The sequence below is a fragment of the Ursus arctos genome, unplaced genomic scaffold (assembly GCF_023065955.2).
Source record: "Ursus arctos isolate Adak ecotype North America unplaced genomic scaffold, UrsArc2.0 scaffold_13, whole genome shotgun sequence".
Taxonomy (NCBI): domain Eukaryota; kingdom Metazoa; phylum Chordata; class Mammalia; order Carnivora; family Ursidae; genus Ursus; species Ursus arctos.
The window spans coordinates 37,544-55,054 of NW_026622797.1; the positions used below are offsets into that span (position 1 = coordinate 37,544).

Here is a 17,511-nt window from a genome sequence, read left to right on the forward strand (position 1 = left end):
ATAAGTATATCCTAGACTTAACGCAATGTGAGTTCTCATGGCAGGTACGCACTGATTCCTAGAACCAACGAAGAGTAAATCATCCAGTGTTGATGGGGGTTTGTGACAGACCTTTTCTGACCAAATGACAGCAATTCAGCCAACATCTCCAGGGCCTCCAAGTCTTCCCAAGGCCCCTGCAATCCTCTGATTCTTCCATCGACCTCCTTGGGAATCTCTGTCCTGTTGTCTTCCTTGTCACCTGCCTCTTCTGGAACCCTTCTGTGGCCTCCCTACCAGGGCCGCCCTCACCGGGATTTCCCGTGACCCATAGCTAGGTGCCCGCATCCTGTGCTGGGCCCCGCGAGCCCCGTGCTTTGTGCAAGGCCTGTGTGCTCACTCTGGGTCACTTGGCATCTCCCCTTGCAGCGGGCTGCATCTTCCTGCACTGGGTCTCCTCTGAGCAGTCTGTGAGGCCAGACCGTCCCCATGTCACAGGCACCGAAGCGCGAGTCTAGAAGGTCCAGATGACCCACTCCCAGTCCCAGCGTGTAGAGAATGGGCGGAGGGTGGTTCCCAAGCAGAGGAGGACTTGGGCCCAGGGAGCCTGAGGGAGGGCATGGCACAGTGAGCCCGCAGAAGGAGAGCGAGCACCGTGGCGGCCTGGGCACTCAGGCCTGCTGGGAGACCATGTCCCACGCGCACTGGCTCTGTCCCCAGGGCTGGAGGCCATCAGGGTATCCACGCTCCCAAGCTGCAGGCTGGCAGTGACTGGCAGGGGGGAGGCACCGCTGGTGCAGGAGAGAGCCCTCCACAGGGAGGAGAGGGCAGGCGCTCCCCCAGCAGCTAGAGGAACTCAGGGTGTCCACACTCTCAGGCTGCAGGCTGGCAGTGACTGGCAGCGGAGGAGGCACCGCTGGTGCAGGAGAGAGCCCTCCACAGGGAGGAGAGGGCAGGCGCTCCCCCAGCAGCTAGAGGAAATCAGGGTATCCAGGCTCCCAGGCTGCAGGCTGGCAGTGGCTGGCAGGGGACGAGGCACCGCTGGTGCAGGAGAGAGCCCTCAGGCAGAGAGGAGGGGGCAGGCGCTCCCCCAGCAGCAGGTGCACTGGGGCAGGCTGAGGGGGCATCAGCAGACAGCAATGCCTCCAGCTGGGGTCTCCAGACAGGCCCCCTCCTCAGACCCAGCACAAGATTGTCTGGATGGCCTTTGTCCCCCAAACACAAAATCTGACCCAGGACCCCTCCCTCAAGCCCCCACTCCCAATCTTTTGTACTCAGCTCAAGTGACAAGAAATGGCCAATAGTTTAGGTGGTGTTGGGTGCACAGGGACATTTGTTTTTCTGGCCCATGCTCTAACATTGCTGGCATCTTAAAGATCTCAGGGCTTTGATTCAAAAACTATAGGAAGGTAGATTTTTGGAAACCTGCCTCTGTGCCTTGCAGCCCTCCCATCCCACCAGCTCTGCTCAGAATCCCTCTAGGCCACAGACCTGGGTCTAACCCACAGACTCGGGTCCTCAGATGGGCCAGACAATGTGCCTTCAAAAAGCGACCCAGGTGGGGCAGCAGGACACACTGCGGATTCCAGCAGTCCCCCTCCCAAAAAGTGAGGGTACCACTGGATGAGCTGCCTGAAAACAGCCAGGTCAGGGCTCCAGGAAGACGCCAGGGCACAGGAGGAACTGGGGAGCATCTGGAGTCAGGTAGGCATAGTGAGAATCTCCGGTGTTTTTGCCTGGGGGCAGCTCCCGTCCCCGTAAACACTCAGTGTGATGGCTCTACTGGGGGGCTGGCGGTGGGGACCATGCCTGGAGCACCCGTGGCTCCACTGTCAGAGGTTGCCAACTTGATCTGCGCACAGGTGGGGAAACCCGGCCACACCCTGAAGAATTTCTGGGAACAGTAGCCATCTCAGTGGCAGCTGACCTGGGAGGTCAACCTTGCAGCTGCCTGAGGTGGGATTGAGCCACAGACCAGCACACTAGCCAGAAATGGAAGAAGGAGAACGAGTTCTTCATTTCAATAGTCTCTAAGTTACCGGTTTGTTCCTATGGTTAGTATACTTGGCATTCTGGGAAATCTGTCCAAGGTCTTGAAAATGTTCTCATGTTCTCTGCTGGAGAGGTTCTTGAAAAATCTCTGGTTTATAGGTAAAAATCATCCAGAATTGACTTTGGTTGGCATAGTCATGCTGGGAAAAGTATGGAGCTTCCCCAAAATACTAAAAATAGAACTCCTGTATGATCCCACTACTGGGTAGTCATTTTCAGGAAATGAAGTCAGTTTCTCGAAGTAAGATCTGCACTCTCCCACCCAATCTCCCTGAAGAGGGGCGGCTGCCCTTAACAACAGGGCACCCGTGTGGGAAGTCAAAGGCAAGCCTCCCCTTGAGGCAGGTGCCTCCCTGGACAAGGGGCTTCCCCAGGGCTGGGAGGTCCCCACAGCAGCACATTCAATATCCTGGATACTAGGAGGAGACAGAGTACAGCACCAGGCCAGTGAGGGTCAGGACACACTACCCCAAATATGGCACCTTGACAAATTAAATATAGAAGCTGAAAGAACTTTTGCATTAAGCAGAAGCAGGAAGGTCCCTCTGACCCCCAGCCATGAGCCCTTCTTCCCTGAAGCAGGTCAGAATACTCCCAGGTGGAACTTTCTCTCCCCAGACTACAGGGAAGACATGCGCTTATCATCACAGTCAAGGAATGTGGAGCCACGAAGGCTGTAGGAACAAACCTGGTTAAACTCACCCTGATCTTCCTAGCTACTTTTTACCATTTACCAGCCCTAGCCCAAAGCCTTGTGTCTGTCAATTCTTCACACATTTATTGCTTCTTTGTCTAAAAGGTTGAAGAGCTGTCTGCTCTAGTCACCTTTGCTGGTCTCCATGGTCTTGTGAGAAAAAATCTATACATTTGCTTGCTGTTCTCCTGTTCATCTGTCTTTGTCAATTTCCAGACCCAGCCAGGGACCTTAAGAGGGTTGAGGAAAACTTTTTCCTCTCTTGCAGCACTGGGGTGGGGGGGGGGGGACGGGTGGCAGGGGGAGTCAGGAAAACCCATCCTGCCTTCCTGGCCTTGGTTCAAACTGACCTCTGCTGAAAAGCAGCATAGGGCTGTGCATGGCTGGGGGAGCTGGGGAGAGGCAGGTAGAACATGTAGGAGCTACCTGACCCCAATCCAGGGGACTCGGACCCAGTGACAAGCCCAGGGTGTGATTATGAATACTATAATGGAAGCATCCTGAATATCAGACCTTCCCCATGCCAGGCTTTGTTACTGTTGCTTGCTGTAGTTGCTACTGTTGGCTTAGTGACTTTTCTGAACTAACTTTGCGAAGTCTGTGTTCCTTGTTGTGTGTGCCCCCTGAGGTCCCTGTGCTGTTAAAGTCGTGGTCAGCCAGTGGCTGGGCAGAGAGGTCACCTGTGTTTCCGAGCTATGGGCTACAGATTGGAGGTCCCCACAACCTCCTCCTCCGGTTCGAATAATCTGCTCGAGTGGCTCATGGAACTCGGAGAAATATGTCACTTACTAGATGACCAATTCCTTAAAAGGACAGAACTCAGGACCAGGCAGAAGGACGTGATGAGCAGTGCAAGGTGTGCAGCAGAGCTCAGAGCTTCCCCACTCTATGAGTGAAAGAGGTCTTTAACCACCTCCACTCTGACCTTCAGCTGTACTTCTAACTGATGATGTCCTTCCTTTGGGCTCATCTGTTAACTCAAGTGAAAAACCCAGCGGGCACCAAAATGACCCCTCAAGCAATAACCACTGTCCTGACGCCAACAAGACCCTGCATGATTGACCCCAAGACAATGATCGACAGGAACCTTACTGCCCCCCTGCACAACCCACCAGCCCTTGTCCTATATTTTCCTTACTAAAAACCCAGGAGTGTTTTCAGCACCTTGAGATCATGCCAGTCCTCTGCCTTCCTGTGTCAGCTGCACTGAAATAGATCCCTTTCCTGTGTCACCGCCACTCATCTCTCTGCCTTTAGATTTTGGACAGTGTGGATAGTGTAATGTAGCAAGTCAAATACCAGTTCTCCTCCTCCCCAGGGTTCACTGCTGCTCCTCTCACTGCAGTTCTGCTGCTGGCATAGTGACTTTTCTAACCTAATTTTGTCAAATCTGTATTCCTTGCCATGTGTGGCCACTGAAGTGTCTGTTCTGTAAATGCAGTGGTCAACTGTTGATTGGGCGAGATTTCCTTAAACACCTGGAAACCGCCCTTCCTCCGAAAAAAAAACAACTTCTAGTCTTTGCAGATGCGAAGGAGGGCTCTGGGTGTGTGTGTGTCAGGATACAGCTTCGATGCCAGCCAGGCCTTTTAAGGACTCTACCATGGCCTTTGCTTCCTAATTGTGGAGACTGACAATCACCAGAGGGGAGAGCCTAGAGTCTTCTCAGGTCAGCACTGAACAGGCACCTAGCCCATTCATGCAGTGTCCCAGGGGCTCAGGAATAGGTCAGAGCTTCCAGGCCCTTTTTCCCTAAAGCTCCTCATCACTCAGCCTTTCTTCCAGTGAGTCTGCTTGGTTTCTGTTTGCCCCAACTGTTACCCATTGCCCTGGGCAGAAGAGACTCACATATGCCTTTAAATGTTTTGGACATTGAATGCCCTCCAGTAGCCACCTCACTACAGTTGGTGGTAAGCAAGAAGTCACAGAGGACTCCAAGGGTGTGGACTTGGTGTTTCCCTCTCCTGAGGTGGGGACACCTGTGGGAGGAGCAGGTGGCCAGCTTGAGGGGGCGCAGTCACCTGACATGGACAGATGGGGTAGGTGAGGCCCGAGGCCCCGGGAGTATGTGTCCGGCATCTGGACTGAACAGGTCTTCAAAGCTGCAGATTGGCTGGGATCATCTTCAGGCTGAGAAGGAAGATGAGGGGAGCAGAGGGGACTGAGGAGGCTCAGCTTAGACAGGAGAGGGCTGAGCCACTCCTTTGGGGGAAAAGTGGGTCAGGTCCAGGCTCATGGGGACAGACCTTGAGGTCATTGTGCTACATGAAATAAGCCAGTCCCTAAAGGACTGATACTGCAGGACCCCACTTGTGAGGGACAGAGAGCACTCCAATTCATAGAGGTGGAAGGAGCTGCTGAGTGCTAGGGCTGGGGAGGTGGAATGGGTCTCGTGGGTAGAGGTTCAGTTTGGGATGACAATGAAGTTGTGGCGATGGATGGAGGTGGTGGGTGCAGAGCAGTGAATGTACGTATTGCCACTGAATTGTACCCTGAAATGTGCTTAAGTATCAGTCGTATGTCCATCACACCACAATAGGAAAGTAGTGAGTCAGGAGGACCGGGCCATCGTGAGTCCCAGGAGGGCCCTGGAGCAGGGATCCTGTATCTTGGTTCTCGCTCTCACGCTCTGCCCCTTGTTGGTGACCGAGCTCACAGTAGGCACTCAGTGAATGCTTGCTAAGATGAAGTGCAGGCAGATGTTCCAGAGAGAGTCCACAAGTGCAAACCCTCCAGTGGGCACTGAGGGATCCCAACAGGACGCGCATCCAGACAGAGCCAGTGCCCACATCTCACAAACACCAGCACAGAAATAGCCATTTAAAACCAAGGCAGGAACTGTATATAACCCAGAGGGCTATCCTCTATGCTCCTAGAGGCCGAGCTAGTGGCCACGGCCAAGGCCTCTGGCAGTCAGGGGACTGGGGGTCTGAATGGTGGCTTAGCACACCCTTGACCCTGAAGCCCCATGGCCACGGTGTGGTGTGAAGACCGGCAGGGAAGTCCCGGCCAGGACCTGTTCTGGCTCCAAGGCTGCTGCAGGGCAGCTCCCAGCCCCACCAGGTGTTGTCTGTTTAGAACCAGGGAGAAAACATTTTACCTCGGTTGTTCTTTTTAAAGATAGTTGCTCAGGGACACCTGGGTGGCTCAGTTGGTTAAGCATCTGCCTTCCACTCAGGTCATGATCCCAGGGTCCTAGGATCAAGTCCCACATTGGGCTCCTTGCTCAGCGGGGAGCCTGCTTCTCCCTCTGCCTGCTGCTCCCCCTGCTTGTGCGTTCCCTCCCTCTCTCTCTCTGACATAATAAATAAAGTCTTTAAAAAAAAAAGATGGTTGCTCAGCATTGACACAGAAAAATATCTGACATAAAACTAGAGCCAATCACAGCTGCAAATCACCCAGAAGTTATCAAAATGCACTGACCAAGAGGAACTTGTGATCCCAGGCAAGCCTCCTGTGCATGCGGGTGACTGGGGGTCCTGGACTGGGGGCTAGGCTCCACCATCTCCCTCAAGGGGACAGAAGTAGGACCCTGCTCTGATGGCTCTACTCAAGGCAGCACCCCCTGATGGAGACAGGAGCAGCCCCTCATGAGTTCTGGGTGTCCTGGTGATTCTTGGGCATGGCGCAAATCTCAGCTTCTTCATGACCCATGGCCAGCCCAGCAGCTGCGGGTCCCACAGGTCCTCTGGGGAGAGTCCATCATGAGTTCCGGATGTCCTGGTGATTCTTGGGCACAGCCACGAATCTCAGCTTCTTCTTGATGGGGGGCCAGTCCAGCAGCTGTGGGTCCCACAGGTCCTCTGGGGCAGCACATTAATGGGCTTGTGGTCCAGCAAGTACCTGTTCAGGCGGCTCTCATCCTGCCACACCGCCTCGATCCCAATGGCCAGGTTGACGACCCCCCATTGCCTGGTGACAGACCAAGGTCAGTCAGTGAACCTCTAGCACCAAAAAAGGCCCCCACGTAGTAAAGTCACCCTGGTCCCTGGGGATGTGCGCCTGGAACTGCAGCCAATGCTCAGAGCCGAAGTCCTTGTGGGCTGCCCAGTAGAAACTAGGGTGCAGGGTGTCAAAGAGGGGGGACAGGAGCTCCACGCTCACATGGTCACGGAACTTCCTATCTATCTCTGTGCACACCAGGTAGTCCACCTCACAGAGAAAGTGTGGAGTTATTCTTAGAAAATATGTTGTAAGCCCTAAGGAGTGATTGTGGAAGCAGCTGAAACGTCAGCAGCCTTCTTGTTCTCAGGCTGTTGAACGCAATGGCCTGGTAGGAGCAGGATCCCATGATCCCCAGGGGCAGGGCATAGGTTAGGAGCTAGGAAAGAATGTAACCCTCAGTCCCCCCTTTTTGCACCTGGCGTTTGCTAGCACAAACATTCCACTCTTCCCGTATCTCATGACTGCCTCCCTGCGCACCTGCATGTAGGGGAGGGTGCAGGCCTGCTTTACAGCTTCAAGATATTTGCTATCCCTTTGTACCCCTTTCCTACACTTTGAGGCATCTGTCCTTGCTTTTCTGATAAAAAATAAAATAAAAGCTATGTGCAGAATCCAGCTGCTGCTGCTCTCCCTTGCAGAGGCAGCCCTGCGTGGCCACTCAGAGTGGTGTCTGAGAACTTCATTTCAGTGAGCGATGACAGGAAGAGCTGTCTGCAGAAGTGGCTGATGATCACATATACTGCATGGGCACACCCTCCCAGCGCAGGAAGCCGGGGACCTCGAGGACCACCACCCTCCAGCCTTCCCGGAGGGGCACATGGGGCCCGGCAGCCAGCTGACTGGTGAAGACGTAGTAGGTGACCCTGTGTCCCACCATGAAGTGCTTCTCCGCCGTCTGCAGGACCAGCTCCAGGAAGACCACGTATCCACAGGGACAGGGGACAGCACTGGAGGAGGGTCACTGCCAGAGGCTGGCGGCAGGACCCCAAAACTCAGGCCATGAACATGTACACCTTCTTCAAGGGGGTAGGCCCTGGGCTGTTTTAAGCAACAGCCACCCTCCTGGCCTGTCCTGAGCAAGTCTGCCGGTGGGGCCTCCCTACCTTCTGCTCCCAGAGATGGGGGCTGTCAGCACCCGATCTTACAAAGGGGAGCCTGAGGCTTAGGAGGCTAGAAACCAATGCAGCCCCACAGTCAGCATGCTGGAGCCAGGAACACTCCCCCTGTGCTGAGCTCCCGGGCAAACGCTGCAGGTGTCCCCCCCCTGGCTGACCCCCTGCAGGTCCAGTCCCCACCTGCCATGAGTTGAGCACCTTTGGGCACAGCCCTTGTTTCTATGCCCTACAGACTGGGTAGAACCAGCAGGGCCGGCCACCTGCCCCACTTTGCTTTGAGTGGGCTGTCACTGGCCCCCACAGAACTATCTCCACCTCTTGTAGGGTCCTCCCATGAAGGCTACTGGGCATTCTGCTGACAAGATCCATCACTAACCACTGGTATTCCTAGGAGGGGTCACCCTCGAAATCCCCCAGGTCAGGAATCAGGTCCAGCCGTGGGCAGGGAAGGGGAAAGAGGACCCCTGGAAGATGAGGGGGGTTGCTTAGGCCCCAGCTTTGAATCCAAGGGTGTAAGCTTCCAGGTCTAGGTCTACATTCCCCGGCCCCATGAAGCTGGGAGTCCTGTCCAACTGCCTCACATGGCTGGTCCCCCTTTGAGGGGACTACCTGCTCCCCACCATGGGGACAGCAGCTCCCCCATCATCAGGCAAGTGTGGTGAGCCCCTCTGACACTGATTTTCTTTAAGATTTTATTTATTTATTTTTGTCAAAGAGAGAGACAGCTAGAGAGGGAACACAAACAGGGGGAATGGGAGAGGGAGAAGCAGGCTCCCCGCTGATCAGGGAGCCCGACAGTGGGCTCAATCCCAGGACCCTGAAATCATGACCTGAGCCAAAGGCAGATGCTTAATGACGGAGCCACCCAGTGCCCTGAGACTGATTTTTTTTTATACAGGCACTAAAGCTACTTCCCTGTGCCGGCCCCATACTTGGCAGGTTAGTAAATCGCTCACAGAGGGAAGGCGGGCACTACATTTAAATAGGGGACGAGTACACACACCCAGCAGACACCAGGGGTCAAGTAGAGGCCCAGCCAGTGGGGGAACAAGCCAGACATGAGGCAAGAAGAGAGAAGAGTGATCCTGGCAGAGGACACAGAAATGCAAAGGCTTGGAGTCAGGCCCAAGGCACATGTGGGACAATCACACACCTGGGTGGCCCATGGGGGAGAGGGGAGGCAGCAGTGGGAGAGGGGAGGATGGAGAAGATGGGCAGGTGGGGAGGGGATCACAGACAGGCTCAAAATGATCTGTCTGAAATGATCGCTCTGGTTACTGGAGGAGAATGGGCTCTGTACAGCACAGGACAGGGAGACTCTAACTCCTAACCCCTAACCCTTAACCCTAACCCCTAACTCCAACCCTAACCCTAACCCTAATCAAACATCATGCTCAATTTTGAGGACTGACAGCTCTATTCTGAAATCACAAACAAGTTCATCATGTTAGCTTTCACTCATTGCTCAGTATAATACTGAAAGTTCTACCCAGAACGATAAGGCAAGAAATAAGGAATCCACACGGGAAAGGAAACAGTAGAACTAGGTCCATTCAGAAACCAAAGATGACATCATCTTATATAGAGAGATTCCTAAAGAATCAACAAAAAAGGATTACAGCCAGTTACCTAGTTCAGCAAAGTTATAGGATGAAATATCAATACACAAAAATCTCTCTTATTTGTATACACTAGCAGTGAATCATCCAAAAGGGAATTCAAGAAAACAATTCCATTTTAGGGAACATCAACATTGACAAAATACTTAGGAATAGATGTAATCAAGGTGCACTTGTACACTGAAAATTACAAAACATTGCTGCAAGAAGGGGAAACCTAAATAAATCTGAGACCACCCATGGTGATGAAAAGATATACCATTGATAAAATGAAAATAGTACACAATGCAATGTGAAAATTCAAAGTATTCCCAAGAAAATTCACAAAGGCCTTTGGGAAGAAATACACAAGCTAATACTAACAATCATATGGAATTTCAAGGGACTACAGGATAACCAAAACAATCTTGAAAAAGAAAATCAAGGGTGAAAGGTCATACTTCTGAAGTTCAAATCTTAATATAAAGCAACAGTAAACAAAACATTGTGATAGTGTCGTAAATGTATGCATACACCCTGAAACAAATAGTACATGTTAATTAATTGGATTTAAATTTAATTTTTTTAAAATAAATAAAATAAATTTTTATAAAAAGGTATGCATACAGATCAGTGAAATTTAACTGAGAGCCCAGAAATAAACCTCTTCACCTATGGTTCACTGAATTTTGACAAGGGTGGACAACATTACACTGGGGGAGAGAATGGTCTTTTCAACAAAGGGTGCTAGACAATTGGCTATCCATGTACAGAGGAATGAAACTGGACCCTTACCTCTCACACCACATATAAACATTAACTCAAAATAAGTTAAAGGCTCAAATGTAAGAGGTAAAATTATAAACTCTAGAAGAAATAAATGGGGATAAATCTTCATAACCCTGGATTTAGCAATGCTTTTATATCTGACACCAAAGCATAAGAAAGGAAAGAAAAAAATAGATAAAATAATATCCTCAAAATTAAAAATCTGTCCTGGGCACATGGGTGGCTCAGTTTGTTAAGCATCCGACTCTTAATTTTGGGTCAGATCATGATCTCAGGGTCATGAGATCCAGCCCCACATAAGGCTCCACACTGAGTGTGGGGCCTGCTTAAGATTCTCTCTCCTTCTCCCTCTGCCCCTGACCACTCGCACACTCTCTCTCAATCACTCTTAAAAAAGTAATGTAAAAAAAGAAATTAAAAATCTTTGTACATCAGAAGATACTATCCGGAAAGTGAAAAGACAGCCAGAATGGAAGGAATTATTTGTACATGATTTATCTAATAAGAGTCTGTTTCCCAGAATATGTAAAGAGCTTTTACAACTCTTCAACAAAAAGACAACCCAATTTTTAAAATGGACAAAGGACTTGGATAGACCTTTCTCCAGAGAAATCATACAAGTGGTGAACAGCACATGAATAGATGTTAAACATCATTAGTCTTTATGGAAATGAAGATTTAAACCAGTCCTTTTACACACAGTACAATCACCATAATCAAGAAAACTAAAAATAACAAATTTTGGAAAGGATGTTGAGAAACTGAAACCCTTAAACCTTGCTTGTGAAAAATGGTGTAGTCTATGTATAAAATAGTTTGGCATTTACTCAAATAGATCAAAGTAGAATTACCGTATGGTTCAACAATTGTACTCCTAGATAGATACCCCCAAAATTGAAAACACTGGTTCAAACAAACAAAATGTACAGAAATATTCATAGCAGCAGTATTCACAACAGGCAAAAACCAGAAGCTATGTGAATGTCCATCACTGGGGAAAAGGACAAACAAAATGACGTAGATCCATAAATGGCAATCTTGTTCTGCCTTAGGAACGAATGAAGTAAATTGTTTCATTTGTGGAAAAAAATATGGAGACTTCTCAAAATATTAAACACAGAATTCCACTGCAGCATATATGCCCGCAAAATTGAAAGTGGACGTACCCTTATTCAGAGCAGCATTTTTCACAACAGCCAAAAGGAGGAAGCAACCCAAGCGTCCACTGACAGATGAATGGATACACAAAATGTGGTATGTACACGATGGAACACGACTCAGCCTTGAACACGAGGGGAGTTCTGACACACGCTACAACACGGACTGACCCTGGCAGTCATCGTGCTGGGTGAAATCAGCCAGTCACAGAAAGACAGGATTCTGATACGAAGTAAGCAGAGACACAGGGTTGAACGTGGCAGCAGGGCCGAGGGGAAAGGGGAGTGCGGAGCCGGTGTTGCAGGCGCACGGTCTCCCTGGGGAGAAGGAGACAGCTGGGGACAATGACGTACAACCGTGGGAACTCGGCTAAGGCCAGAGAGCTGTGAACCTGAAGTGTCTGAAGTGGTGAATGCTACTACGTTTAGTCACAGTGAAGAAGTGAAGGACTGACGCATGTCACCACGTGGATGGACTCTGACAGCAGCCCCAGTGACAGCCCACCCGGATTGGAGCCCTGTGCGCTCCTTCAACCCACGGGGGTTGTGCGAGTACCGGAAGTCCCGGGAGCGGTTCCGGAAGGAGAAAACCGGATCCGAAGGGTCAGCACACTTCCGAGAGCGGGGCAGGCGGCGACGCTGACGCGGGCCGCGGTCTGGGTTGTTTTGCGGACACCGCGCTGATTGCCCCGTTCGGGGCTGTGCGGGGTCCGCGGGGCGCGTCCCTGTTCGCGGTCAAACGCGCTGAAGCGTCCGCGTGGGAGAGAAACGGCAGCCGGGGAGTCTGCGTGTGGAGACCGCGTGTGGGGGTTCACGGCCCTGACGTCGCCGCAGAGTCACCAACCAGGTCAGCACCAGGTCAGCACCAGGTCACCCGGGCGGGCACCAAGCTTCGTGATGGAGGCGCAGCCCTGCCCAGATCGGACCCGGTGTGGACGCGGGAGGACCGTGCGGGGCCGAGGCCGGGGAAGCACCGGCCGGAGGCTCCCTGACGGCAGACCGCCTGCGGAGCCCCCGGAACCGGATCCGTGTGCGCGTAGACACGGACCCGCGGACCACGCAGCGGATCCGAGCCCAGAGAGGGGAGACCCCACCGTCTACACAGCGCGCCCTGCCTCGCGGGGTCCTGTGAGCATGGACCCCTCAGCCGTCCCCGCTCAGGCGGCTCTCACCTTCTCCGGCTGCGGGCCCAGTGGGTGTGGACGCGGCCCCACGTCCTCCACAGCGGGTCCTGTCGACCTGGACGCGGCCCCACCTTCTCCCGAAGTCTCCACAGCGGGTCCTGTCAGCGCGGACGGGGCCCCACGTCCTCCAGAAGCCCCCACAGAGGGTCCTGAGGAGGCCGGGCTCCTGTCAGAGGGACGCGAATGCCCCCCACCGGTCGGGGAGCTGGGTTCGGGCGCCCCCTGCGGGCGGTGGGGGCAGTGCAGGATGCGCGCTCAGTTCAGTGGAGGCACCTGTCCCCTCCCCGGGGGCCAGCTGAATCCATTAAATTTTGGAAATCCAAACTGAAATCGAGCCCAATATTCCCTGAAATCTCTGGAAATAGGGACAATTAATTGGAAACTATATGAAATTAAATGAAATGCAGATACAAACTTTACAACTTGTACCAAAATTCATTCAAAATTGTAGATAAATTTAAAATGCAAAACTATCAAAATATCAAAAAGAAAACATAAAATCTACATGACCTTGGGTTTGTTGAAGAGTTTTAACACACAACACCACAGGCCAATACACAAAAGAAGAAAATTGATAACATGAACTTTCTAAAATTAAAACTTCTACTCTGTGAAGAACCTCACTCAAAAAACTAAAAGACAAACCACAGATTGGGAGAAAATACTTGCAAAACACGTATCTGATAAGGGATTTGTATTCAAAATATACAAACAAACTCTCAGAACTAAACAAAAATGAAATAACCTAATCGATAATGGGTAAATATCTGCATAGATGCCTAGACAGAGAAGATGTACAGATAATAAGTGCGCAAAATATGCTCAACATCCTCCATGATTAGGAAATCATAAATTTAAACAACAATGAGAAACGGGGTGCCTGGGTGGCTTGGTTGGGCATCGGCCTTCAGCTCCGGTCATGATCCCAGAATCCTGGGATCCAGCCCCAGGTCGGGCTCCCTGCTCTGCCAAGAGTCTGCTTGTCCCTCTGCCCTTCACCCTGCTTGTGCTCTCTCTCTTGCTCTTTCTCTCCCAAATGGATAAATAAAATCTTTAAAAAAAATAAATAAAAATAAAACAATGAGGGCTCCTGGATGGCTCAGTACGTTAGGTGTCTGCCTTCGGCTCGGGTCATGATCCCAGGGTCCTGGGATTAAGTCCCACGTTGGGCTCCCTGCTCAGCCAGGAGTCTGCTTCTTCCTCTGCCCCTAATGCTTGTTGTGCTCACACTCTCTCTCGCACACATATGCGCAAAAATAAATAAATAAATAAATAAATAAATAAATAAATAAATAATTTAAAAATAATAAGTAAAATATTAAAAAAAAAAAGCAATGAGAGCACTGCATGCCTATTAGAAATGCTAAACTACAAAAAACAAGAATACCGATTGCTAGAAGGTGAGGAATGACAGCAAATGTCCTTCACGCTTGGGGAAATGCATGTAAGGACACTTCAGAAGACAGTTTGGCATATTTTTTGCAACGTTAAATACGTCTCACCTTAGGATCCAACAATCGTGCTTCTGGTATTTAGACAACTGCTTTGAAAATCTATTTCCAAACAAAATCTCTCAGGCAGTTATGCACACAGCTCTATATCTCATGGTTAAAATTTTAAAGAAATCAGGATGTAATTCAATAGATGAATCCATAAGCAAACTGGGGTGCATCCATGTGAAGAAAGCAGAATATGCCACCCCAAATGTGCCTCTTTGGCACAAGGATTATTTGGGGCTGATTAATTTTAAGAAACAGCAGACACAGGTGAATCTCTGAAAACTGAACATAGGTTGCCATTTGGTCAGTGAAAGGTATACTTATAAAGGAAAACTTCATTTGTAAGGGTGTCTCCCTCTCTCTACCAGGATAAGAAGAATGACTAAATCTCAACACACTCTTACCAAAGGAGAAGGCACAGACTTAAATCTGCATAACAGCCATACTCTCCTTTACTGTGCTTGGCCTGGTAATGTCCCTTAACTGGCCTTCCCACCATCCAAAATCTGTGTCTTTAGCTGAATATGGCATTTAGGGTGGTGGCTGGGCCACTTTGGGGAGTTATTCCATTTTCCTGGGTATCTCCCATGAATACAGAACGTATATATGTTATTAAACTTCTGTTTTTCTCCTGTCAATCTATTCAGCAATAAAAAGGAATGAACCATTACCTCATACAAGGACATGGATGAATCATATGTGTATTTTGCTAAGTGAAAGAATCCAGTCTGAAAAGGCTACACACTGTATGACCCCATTTATAGGATTTTCTGGAAAAGGCAAAACTAGAGATGACAAAAGCATCATGGGGTGGGGAGTTTGAAGTATAGCATGATATTTTAGTGCTGCATACCTGTCACTGTGCATTTGTCAAAACCCAAACATTTTCACATCTCAAAGAGTAAATCATAACCTACTCAAAGTTAAGTTATTTAGGATGTGGGAGTGTCACATTTGGGATGTGGGATGTTGGGGCCGAAGGCAGACTGCCCCAAATGTGCCACTCTGGCATACTGATCATTTTAAATAAAAGTTACTTAGGAGACGGCCTATGTAAGAGGGACACTCAGACCCTCCTCTGTCCCCCTGGAAGCGGGAAATCAATTTCCACGTGAATATCTCCCTGTACCAGGAGGTGAAGACTTCCTAATCACCAGAAATGGGAAATTAAGAGCCCAGAAGGCTGCATAAACAATTCTTGTTACTTTTGACGAATTTACTACCCCAGCTCAAATTCTGTTTAGAAGTCCTTACTAATTGAAGCTCCCAAGGTTGTTTTCTTTCTTCTGTGAATTCCTCACAGATTTATTTTCTCTTTGTCCACAAAGTATAAAACCTGCCGGCCTTGGTCATTTAATCATGTGTACATGATTAAACTTTATGGGTTTTTTTTCCCTCATGTTAATCTGTCCCATGTCAGTGTAATTCCCAGTCCCACTGCAAGAACCTTGAAATGAGCAAAATTTCTTCTGCCCCTTCAGTGGAATACAGAATATGACAAATAATCTAACTGTACTGGAAATGTATGAAAAAACACCCACTGCAGGTTGTATGGCAAAAGATGCTGACCTAAGTAAACTTTGGAAATGAGTGGAATCTGTAGACTAAAGGAAAAATGTACTGTATATACACAGTGTACTCTATTGAATAAAGTTCTTTCTTATCGGGGTGGTAGCTAACAGATCTGAAAACACGACATCTGTAATCTGGAATGGAGTGGCGAATTAAATACATGGCAGGTGGTGAGAGCCAGTTTGTCACTGTTGGAGTAGAAAGTTACAGATCAGCAAAGAGAGAAGATCACAATATCCATGTGATGACAGACCAGGCTGGAGACATCGGTATAAACTCATCTTTAGTTTAATATGGACAGAGACCGTTCCACACAGAAATCTTTATAGTTCGGTGTGTCAACATAGGTGGGAATACAAGCATATATTGCTTTGTATTGTCTGCTGAGCACATTCAGTTCCCACAGGTGAGACTTTAATAGCATTGTCTAATAAAAGGAGCCAGAGCTCTTTAAAGAAATTGCTGACACCAGGACTGAGACAGTAAATGTGGGAGCCAGGATAACCTTGAAGTATCAGAAAGTAAGAAAGTACCAAGAAAAAAGCCAGAAAGATGGAATTATGTCAACGGAAAACGGGAGACAACGGAAAGCACTGGTAAAAATAAATGATTTGTTAAAAAGAAACCACAGGGGGGCACCTGGGTAGCTCAGTCGTTATGCATCTGCCTTTGGCTCAGTGTGTGATCCCGGGATCCTGGGATCGAGCCCCGCATCGGGCTCCCTGCTCCGCTGGGAGCCTGCTTCTTCCTCTCCCATTCCCCCTGCTTGTGTTCCCTCTCTCACTGGCTGTCATTCATTCATACATACATACACACATACATACATACATAGAAACCACAGGCCCCAAATGGAGTCACTTAATGTTAAGAGACCAAGGTCAGCAAAGGAGGATTTACCACCTAACCCAACTGCAGTTTCACACACCCCCACCTCCATGTAATCTTTAACCAGTCAACCTGGAATAGGTACAGAATGGCCCCTTCTGTTCCCCTTAGGAGGGCAACCCTGCCTAAAACAATGCATCGTTTGCTAATGATTTCCTTTTTTCAATTCCCTGTCTGCTTTTAAAAGCCTTTCCTTCCGTGCAGCTCAAAGGAGGTCCTTTCTATTTGCTAGATGGGATGCTGCCCAATTCATGAATTGTTCAATAAAGCCAATGTGATCTTTTAAATTACTCAGTTGTATTTTTTATTAACAGATTACACAGGTTTTTACAATTGGGGTTGAATAGACCTAACAGAATTCCAAATAAAAAATATAGACAGACACTCAGCTACCCATCAAGGAGGTGCAGCTGACTCCCCTCTCCTAAAGTGTGTGGGCTCCACACAGTGTCTTCCTGCTCACGAGGACACACCATAGGCACCTGGGAAAGTAACTTCATGGTGGGGAAGCCTGACCAACACAGCTGAGGCCAGGTGACCAAGGTTAACACAGACAGTGACAAGTGTTCCTTGCTGTACAGTGATGACAGAGCACTTTACCTCTGTGATCCGCTTCCCTGAAAACCACAACCCCCCGTCTAACCATGAGAAAAACAAGGAAATCCCAATGCAGGTCTATGTACAAAATGCCTGACCATTCCTTCTCAACACCATCCAGGTCATCAAAACAAGACAAGTCACAGCCAAGCAGAGCCTAAAGAGACATGATGACCACATGTCATGGGTGCCCTTGTGAGATCCTGGAACCAGAAAAGGTAGAACAGAGGGAACCTGAGTAAGTATAGTCTTTAGTAAATAGTAATGCATCAACATTTGTTCATTAATTTTGGCAATTCTGAAGAAAAATAGAAAGGGAGTAGAAATTGAAGGTCAAATAAGAGAAACCTATTGCATCTGACAGGAAGCCTAGAGGAAATGGGTGATTTCCTAATAAAAATGCACATTAACAAAATGGACCCTAAAATAAGGAAAAAACAAGCAG

At 49.2% G+C, this 17,511-nt stretch overlaps 1 pseudogene; it reads right to left on the minus strand.

Moving 5' to 3' along the window:
• Positions 1 to 6,091: 6,091 nt before the first annotated feature.
• Positions 6,092 to 8,428, minus strand: LOC113247118 (histo-blood group ABO system transferase 2-like; annotated as a pseudogene).
• Between the last annotated feature and the right edge of the window lie 9,083 nt (positions 8,429 to 17,511).